Here is an 8,849-nt window from a genome sequence, read left to right on the forward strand (position 1 = left end):
TCAACCGGGCCATAACAAAAATAATTGTCCAGTTAGGATTAGGCGTTGATGTTGTAATTTGTAGCGGTTTCGATCTGTGTTTTCTTTCGTATGTCAGGCTTGATTGTAATTTGTAGCGGTTTTGTTCTGTGTTTGTTTCCGTATGTCATTTGTGATTGTAATTTGTAGCGGTTTCATGAGTTGTTTGTTTCCGTATCTCATTTGTGATTGTAATTTGTATAGTCTCGTACTATGTTATATAAATTTAATGTTTGGTTTCAAGTTATTGCTTTCTTCACGTTGCGCATTTGTTTGTTGTTTATATATAACTAGATGAGTATTTTAACAGAAAGATCTAACACATTGTACATTATCTTCTAATATAATTCTCAGTTATATTCATTATGGATCTGGGACCGATATGCCCCGACGTTTTGACCCTCCAGGCGAGCCATGTTTCAGACCATATTGGCTCAGGACAGGTAAGACATCTTTTGTATATGCTAGTTAGCATTGACACTAATTTTAATTTTTTGCATTATACTTAATCAATTCTTTTTGATGTACAGCCCGTACCAGACATCACCATGATCGAGCATTCCCAGAGCCATTCAGCTTGGGTCATTGAGGATGCGAGAGTTCTAGCGCTGATCTCTCAGGCCGGTTTTCGGGAGTGTTCGACGGTTTGATATATCAGGCTTGATTGGCCGCTTATCACTGCACTGATTGAGAGGTGGAGGCCAGAGACCAACACCTTTCACATGCATATAGGGGAGTGTACCATCACTTTACAGGACGTGGCCGTCATACTTGGGCTCCAGATCGATGGGCCGGCAGTTACGGGCACCGATGATCATAGTTGGCCGGAGGTATGTGCCCGGCTTCTTGGACAGGTTCCTGACTTGAGGAGTGGTGCGATGAAGCTATCATGGCTTCGTCAGACATTTTAAGGCGACATACCAGAGGATGCCAGTATGGAGACGCTTCAGTTCCATGCTCGTGCTTACATATTGCACATGATAGGGTGCGTGCTTTTTCCTGATGCGAGCAAGACTCTTGTACATGCACAATGGCTGCCGTTGCAAGAGGATTTTGACATATGCAGCGCACGGTCGTGGGGCAGTACAGTGTTGGCATACTTGTATCGAGAACTGGATAGAGTATCCCTGATGCAGAATAAAGAATTCAAGAGATGCTGCACATTGATACAGATTTGGTCATGAGAGCGCATTCATATTGGACGCCCTACTTTACTTGTGCACCGTGACCTACAGGGGCAGTTTTCTTTGGCGTACATGTATAATTGTACACACAAATTTTATTCGCACTGAATTTGTACTTATGTATTCTCTATTCTGCATATAGGTATAACGTGCGGTACGCTAAGTACCGATCAGCGACGCGCCATCGTGAGTTTTACCGAAATGAGCTTGATGACCTCCAACACGAACAGGTAAATATAAATCTCAAGTCGTTATGAATATTATAGTTTTGTTGTTGATACTGATAAATGTTTTATTTTATTTCAGTTCAAGTAGAGACCCTATACACCGCCGGAGCTCGATATGCATTCTCTTGCACCCATCTGCCGAGATAGTCCCGACTTGTGGAGAGCCAGAGTTCCATTGATTTGTTAGGAGATCGTGGAGATGCATGTCCCTGACCGTGTGCTACGATAGTTTACGCTCTCTCAGCATGTGCCAAATCCTGTCGAGCAGATCAATCGTTGGCGGTGACCTACTTTGCACCATACCGACTGGGTCGTAGTCCGTGCGGCCTACATAGACAGGTGGTCTCACAGGTGGGATTTCATCCAGGATACGAGGCCCACAGCTGTTGACTATACCGTGTATATGGGTTGGTATTGGGGTATCACACGTAGATAGATCACACGTGACCTACAGCCATTAGCTGGACATATGCCACGGCCACCGACAGACAGTTACATCCTTAGTGGGATGAACAAGAGAGATTACGTAAGTTTCTAAGCTAAATTATAATATTTTTTCTTGCGTTGATACTTAATAAATTGTTTACCTCACAGGTCCGTGCTTTTGATAGCATTGAGGCTGATATTGATGCGACCGTGCCTGAGATTCAGGATCAGGTGGCGTTAGGACTCCTCAGCAGGATCAAGAAGACCATAGCACATGTGTTTCGTAAGACACACGTCGACGAGTTCGTAGGCCGTGAGGACAGGTCTCGATCATTTGGGCAGGCGTACACTCGGCGCCGACGGCCACGTGACGATGACGGCGGCACTTCGCATGCTGATGGAGCCGGCACTTCGCATGCTGATGGAGCCGGAACTTCACATGCTGATGAAGCCGGCACTTCACATGCTGATGGAGCCGGCACTTCGCAGCCTCACACACAGCCGGATACTCAGATAGTCGAGGCTCATCAGCGCGGGGGGCGGGGAAGAGCGAGGGGGAGGGGGAAGAGAGGGAGAGGAAGGAGAGGAGCTATATTGGGTTGTATTTGAACTTATTTTGTTAAAATTTGTAACTTGTATGAATTTTCAAATACTATATTTTTGTGGATCAATTATAGCTCGATATGTGATCTTTTTGAGTATTGTTTGATTCGTACGTGTTTAAATCATATATATATTGTAGTGATTATTGTTAACAGGTAAATAGTTGTATATATGAGTTAAATAGGTAGACGTATACAAAATAGGTAGATGTATACAAAACATGCACAGCAGCCTGTGCATGTTTTGTAAAACCTACAACTTTACGGGAGTTCAACTCCTGTGAAGTTGCAGTCTAAATTTCCCAGAGAGCGATTCTCTGGGAAATTTGGCCTGTAACGCCACGGGAGTTGAACTCCCGTGGAGTTTTAAACGCTCCAACAAACTCCACGGGAGTTGAATAGGTAGATGTATACAAAACATGCACAGCAGCCTGTGCATGTTTTGTAAAACCTACAACTTTACGGGAGTTCAACTCCCGTGAAGTTGTAGTCTAAATTTCCCAGAGAGCGATTCTCTGGGAAATTTGGCCTGTAACTCCACGGGAGTTGAACTCCCGTGGAGTTTTAAACGCTCCAACAAACTCCACGGGAGTTCAACTCCCGTGGAGTTCTTGAAGCAATGAGATGACTCATGCGAAAATCAAGAAATAGTTAAGAGAGTCAAATAACTCTTGATTAGACCCAAGATGTCTATTTATACAGCAGCCAAGCTGTTAATTCGGCATGGGATTCTAGGATAGAATCCCACTTAAATACAATCACCACGTTCCAAGATAAGTCGGTCCGACTTAAAGAGTAGAACTTAGCCCTACATCTCAAAATACTAAACGTAAGGCTCACCGCTACATTTTAAATCTTAAACGCTAGGCCTAGACCCAAGTTGCAAGCTTTAAATGTAGAGCTCAGCTTCGCATGTTAAACCTTAAACGCTGAGGTTACTTTGGCGTTTCACCATTTCAGAACGTGGGGCTCACCCTCACATTTTAAACATGACACTTACTCTCATATGAGTCCTGTGTCATGAACTCTTTCGACAGAGTGTTGTAAAAATCTCTGTATCTCCCCAACAGAGGTACAAACAAAATCAGCTTATCAATCTTATTCGATAAGATGATAGAATTACAAATATCATCAAGACAATCATCATCCCTACGAAGCATGATTTTAGCGTGTTTCATTCTTAATATGACAAGCTTTCCTGATGACAAAGCCAACTTATTGACTCTCATCAGTAGAGCGATAAATCATCATCAATTCCTGCCAAGTTAATATTATACCTCTGACGACCATTATCCCCACAGAGTATAAATTCAGCTTATTTTTTTTAATATGACAAGCTTCTTCTAGTGATAAAATCAACTTAAAAATCCTCATCAATAGGATGATAAGTCCTCAAAATTACTCAAAGCACAATCAACTTATCAATCCTCATCAATAGGGTGATAAGTCCTCAAATTCCCGTCAAGTTAATACTATACCTTTGACCAAATCAATCATCAATCTTCCTCAGTGAGACGCTAAGTCCTCAAAAACTTGTTCAAATCACAAGTCCTCAAAAAAAAAAACTTGTTCAAATCACAAGTCCTCAAAAAAAAAAAAAAACTTGTTCAAATCACAAGTCCTCAAAAAACTTATTCAAATCACAAGTACCCAATTTTGCCTAGTTCATATCGCTTCTTTGATAAAATCAACTTATCGACTCTCTTCAATGGAGCGATAAGTCCTCAAATACTTGTACAAATCACAAGTACCCAATTTTGCCTAGTTCATATCGCTTCTTTGATAAAATCAACTTATCGACTCTCTTCAATGAAGCGACAAGTCTCAAATACTTGTTCAAATCACAAGTACCCGATTTTGTCCAGCTCATATCGCTCCTCTGATAAAATCAACTTATCGACTCTCTTCAATAGAGTGATAGGTCCTCAAAAACTTATTCAAATCACAAGTACCCGATTTTGCCTAGCTTATATTGCTCCTCTGATAAAATTAACTTATCGACTCTCTTCAATAGAGCAATAAGTCCTCAAAGTCTTGTTCAAATCACAAGTATTCAACCATGTCAAGTTAATATCATACCTCTTTAACTTATCAATCTTGTTCAAACAGGATGATAAGTCTATAAATTACTGTTATTATAACAATCAAACCCTCATGAACCTGTTAATTCCCCTCTAATAGGACGATAGGTATTCATGAAAGTCCCCAACAGATTAAAATTTTTCTGGAATTATCTTAAATGATAATAAAGAAAAGTGTTAAATCTTGCTTTGTGTAGGAATTTATGCTAAGTTAAATTTACACCTCTGGCATTTTCAGTTATTTTCATTGTTTCAAGTCAAAACATGAAACGTAAAAGAGACAATAGAAAGCCAAAATAGTATCACTTTTATTCAAAATGGAAAAGAGTGATACAAATAAGATTTTCTTCTTATCAAAAGAACAATACAAAATCAGGATCGGGGGCCCATCAATTGGATAGATGAGAACCGGGACTTTACCGCTGAGAGCTCTTCCTCATGAGCAGCTCGCACCGTCGCTTCACTTTTCCTCCTAAGCTCAATTTCGTCCGGTACCTTGGTAGTAGCATCCTTCTTGGCCTCCTCAAGAACTTGGACCTCTTTGCGGTAATTTGTATAAGTTTCGATATTCTTGAGGGTGAGTTCCTGCACAATAGATTCTTCTTGAGCAAGTTGGGCTTTTTCTTGAGGCTCCTCCGCATGTAGTTGGACGATAATCTCTTCTTTTCGAGTAATTGATTCTCGAGCAGTCTGCATAGTGGTGGTTGAAATAGTTAGCTCATCTTGCCTCTGAGCGCATTGCCTTTATAATTCTGCAACTTGGGTTTCCTTCTCAGCCAAGCCCCTTTGAATGATTTCATACTGATGGGCCGCCTCAGTCCGGATGTCAACTAAGGTTGATTCAATCTGAGCTTCAAGATATACACGTCCTAAGTCTTCTAAGGCTTTTAGATCAACTTCTAAGCGAGAGATGCTCTCTGAACAATGTTTAATACATTGAATGTTGTAGGCGTCTAAAAATACCTATAGGTATCCACACATAGCTCGAGACAGAGAGAAGGTGATGAACGACATTATCTAAGTCTAAGGGAATTATCCGACGCCGACGAACACATGAAGCAAAACGGCAAACCGAGTGACTCGCGTGCTCACCGGCCACCACCAAGTGGCCCGCACGCTCATCGGCCACCAAATCGGTGAACCGACTGGCCCGTGCACTCGTCAGTCACCTCCAAGTGTCCCGCACGCTCACCGACCATCAAATTGGCGAACTAACTGGCCTGCACGCCCGTCGGCCACCATCAATATGTCCATGCGTTCACAAAATAAATCGGGAAAGCGTACAAGTCAACGAAACACGAAATACGCGTAACGACAGAACAAGTCAAAATCCAGAAAACAGATAAAGCCCCTGGCCGATCGATGTCCACCACCAAAACCGCCGACCGCTGAACCCAGATCAGTGGCTCGGCATCCGGGCGCCAGCCAAACCACAATAGTGGCTCGGCCGACCAAGCACCATTGCGGTGGCCTCGGGACAAGCGCGAGCCACCATCTTGCCGTGCCGGCCGCGCCCATAGCCCGAGCCCACCCATTTTGCGTGCGCTCGGACCCCAAGCCGCAGCCACCATTTGATGGCCCGGCCATAGCCGAGCCACCGGGTGACAATCGGCCAGATTTGATGATTTTCGATTTTGATGGTTTTTTCTTAGGATTTGTTTGTTCCTGAATGTTCCAACTGATCTGATACTATGGTTAATCAGTTCTTAACTGAAGATAAGGAGGAATCACTCGTTCTTATCCAAATACCTGCTTTCGAAGCTTATAAATACGAGCTCGGATGCTCATTTCACAGGGCAGAACATCAAGAGGGCGAGGTGCTGCCGGTTTCTTGAGTGCATAGCCATGAATTTTAGCAATGGTTAGCAGATCTCGGCGATCTCCTGCGCATAAAGAGTGAAGTTCAAGAGATTTGAGACTCGTCCCTTATTCCTCCGGATTTAAGCTTGGTCTTAAATCTCGAGAAGAGCCGTAATCTCGCTTGGTCGGGATCATCGCTGCAGCGATTACTTCCTTTGTGAAGTAAGAGCTTTGATTCCATAATCTTTCAACCGGATCTGATCCAGGGTGGTCCACGGATATTAACATCCCCGACACAGGCAAAGATACCACGCAAGCAGCGGGTGATAAACGTCCGTTGTGCTATTTGACAAGAGTTGTAATCTTTATTTTCATTGTATAAAGGAGATCTTATAAAAAGATTGACTTTCTTTCTTTTTGAACTTATTATAATGACTGAAATTGTAATGAGTTCGTCACCAATGAAAATCTCAACTTTTGACCCAAATAAGCTGGCAACCATAGTGGGATCCAATAGCTTTGCTGCCAAAGCTATCGTGCCTTAACCACGGATCCAGATCCCGGTTGAAGAATTGGTCGAGTATGAATTCGACCAACTGAAGTTCGAGGAGTATTTGTCATCCTCCTCCTCCAGATCCTCTGCCCCTCACAAGCGCAGGAAGATCAAAACCCCCCGTTGCTGTGGTAGCTGCACCTTGCAACACCCCTCCGGCCTCCAACGAAGCCGGATCTACAGATCTGGACTCCTCCTCAATCAAGGAGATAACCACTGTAGCCGCACCAACTTTATCGAAGAGGGCACGCCAAAGGCAGCGCCAACAACTTGCGCGTCGATTTGGTAAGGCTTTGGAGCCTGTTGACGAGACTGGCTATGAGGCAGATCTGAAACGCAGAAGGCACCAAGTACCCCAGCAGCAAATAAATGGCCTATCCTCCAAACCAACAGCGAATGAGTGGACCCAAGTCAAATGGACCCGCTCAACCCTCGAGGAGCGCATTCAGAAGCGTCGCGCCTTGATTGAGCACATACGAATTCTTGTGCGAGAAGCACAGAAGATGAAGCAAAAAGAGGTGATCAACAAACCACCGAAACCACACCAAGTTTGGAAACCAAAGTCCGAAATAGGGTCAACAAAAAGTCAAACAGCGCCCGGAACTGTCGAAATGTGCGAGCCACCAAATGGTGGCCGGCCGAGCCACCAAATGGGGGTTTGTGCCGGTTCGTGTCCGGTTCGGTTTGGTTCGCATCCGGTTTGGTTCGGTTCATACCTGGTTCGGTTCGATTCGCACCCGGATCACATCCCGCAGTCCCATTTAAGCCGCCGGCGACCCCTGTTTCTGTCCCGATGAATCGCACACCTCCGGCAGGGCCCCGTGGCAGTGTAGACGGAGCCACCAAATGGTGGTTTGTGCCGGTTCGTGTCCGGTTCGGTTTGGTTCGCATCCGGTTTGGTTCGGTTCATACCTGGTTCGGTTCGATTCGCACCCGGATCACATCCCGCAGTCCCATTTAAGCCGCCGGCGACCCCTGTTTCTGTCCCGATGAATCGCACACCTCCGGCAGGGCCCCGTGGCAGTGTAGACTTATCCTAATTCAAGACAAGGATGATGGATCGTCTGGGTCCTTTACACGGGGATCGAGGCAAAGTTCCGATCAAAGAATGCTTGGGTCCAGTGACTGAACCCCGAGCAACCACTCAAGTTGGGGGTCGCACACGTCCTCGCAATAAGTCAGAGCCTTCCTATAATGGGAAAACCCCTGCAATTGACCACCTCAGACAGTGAATTGAAGATCAGAAGCCCGTTGAGATCCCACGCTCCCAAAAGCGTGGTTCCAAACACGTGACCCTTGAGAACGATAATAAAGCGGCAAACCCCCTGAAAGAAATGTATTCATCTGACAATGATAACATTATACCAGGGGAGTCATGCCAACACATGATAGGTTGCTCCGGTCATCTGACAGATGAGTTGTGCTATCGGACTGGGGGTACGAACAAGTCTCGGAAGAGAAGTACCCGAGAAACAGAATCTCACTGCCCGTGCGCTAAACTAATCGGGGTAGTATTATTAGCGTGTAGCTGCCCTAAGGCCGCTCCACAAAGGGTCTCGATATTTGAGAGGATCTCTAACGGAGCAACTAAGTCCAAGCCAAAACGTTTCCGCAAGAAACAATCTACCGTTCAAGGTGACGAACCTCCGGAAGTCACAATAAATATGGCTGATAAGGGGAAGTCGATTCGACCTTCTAGCTCTGACCCGCTTATATCGCATCGTCTAACCCAGTTACGATCAGGAACTATTAGACAAAGGGATTATCAGAGAATGTAGAGGGGATTATCCTCGGATGATGAAGCATCAGATGCCAACTCTGCAGTCGCTTCTGACAAAACGGTATCCAGCCCAGGAGAATCCCGCGAGGTGTTTATGATTAACACCGAGGAAGTGGTCAAAATCATTGAGGATGCTCTAGCCAAGCAAAAAGAGGCATTCAAGATTAAAATGGAAATG

The 8,849-nt window shown here is 44.6% G+C and overlaps 1 long non-coding RNA gene across 1 annotated transcript; it reads left to right on the plus strand.

Moving 5' to 3' along the window:
• Nucleotides 1-338: 338 nt before the first annotated feature.
• LOC109827570 lies at nucleotides 339-2,425 on the plus strand. Its single transcript, XR_002243467.1, has 4 exons — nucleotides 339-461; nucleotides 549-1,432; nucleotides 1,509-1,955; nucleotides 2,024-2,425. It is a non-coding gene; the product is annotated as an uncharacterized LOC109827570 (long non-coding RNA).
• Nucleotides 2,426-8,849: the final 6,424 nt, after the last annotated feature.

This window comes from Asparagus officinalis, unplaced genomic scaffold, assembly GCF_001876935.1.
Source record: "Asparagus officinalis unplaced genomic scaffold, Aspof.V1 AsparagusV1_Un299, whole genome shotgun sequence".
NCBI lineage: Eukaryota > Viridiplantae > Streptophyta > Magnoliopsida > Asparagales > Asparagaceae > Asparagus > Asparagus officinalis.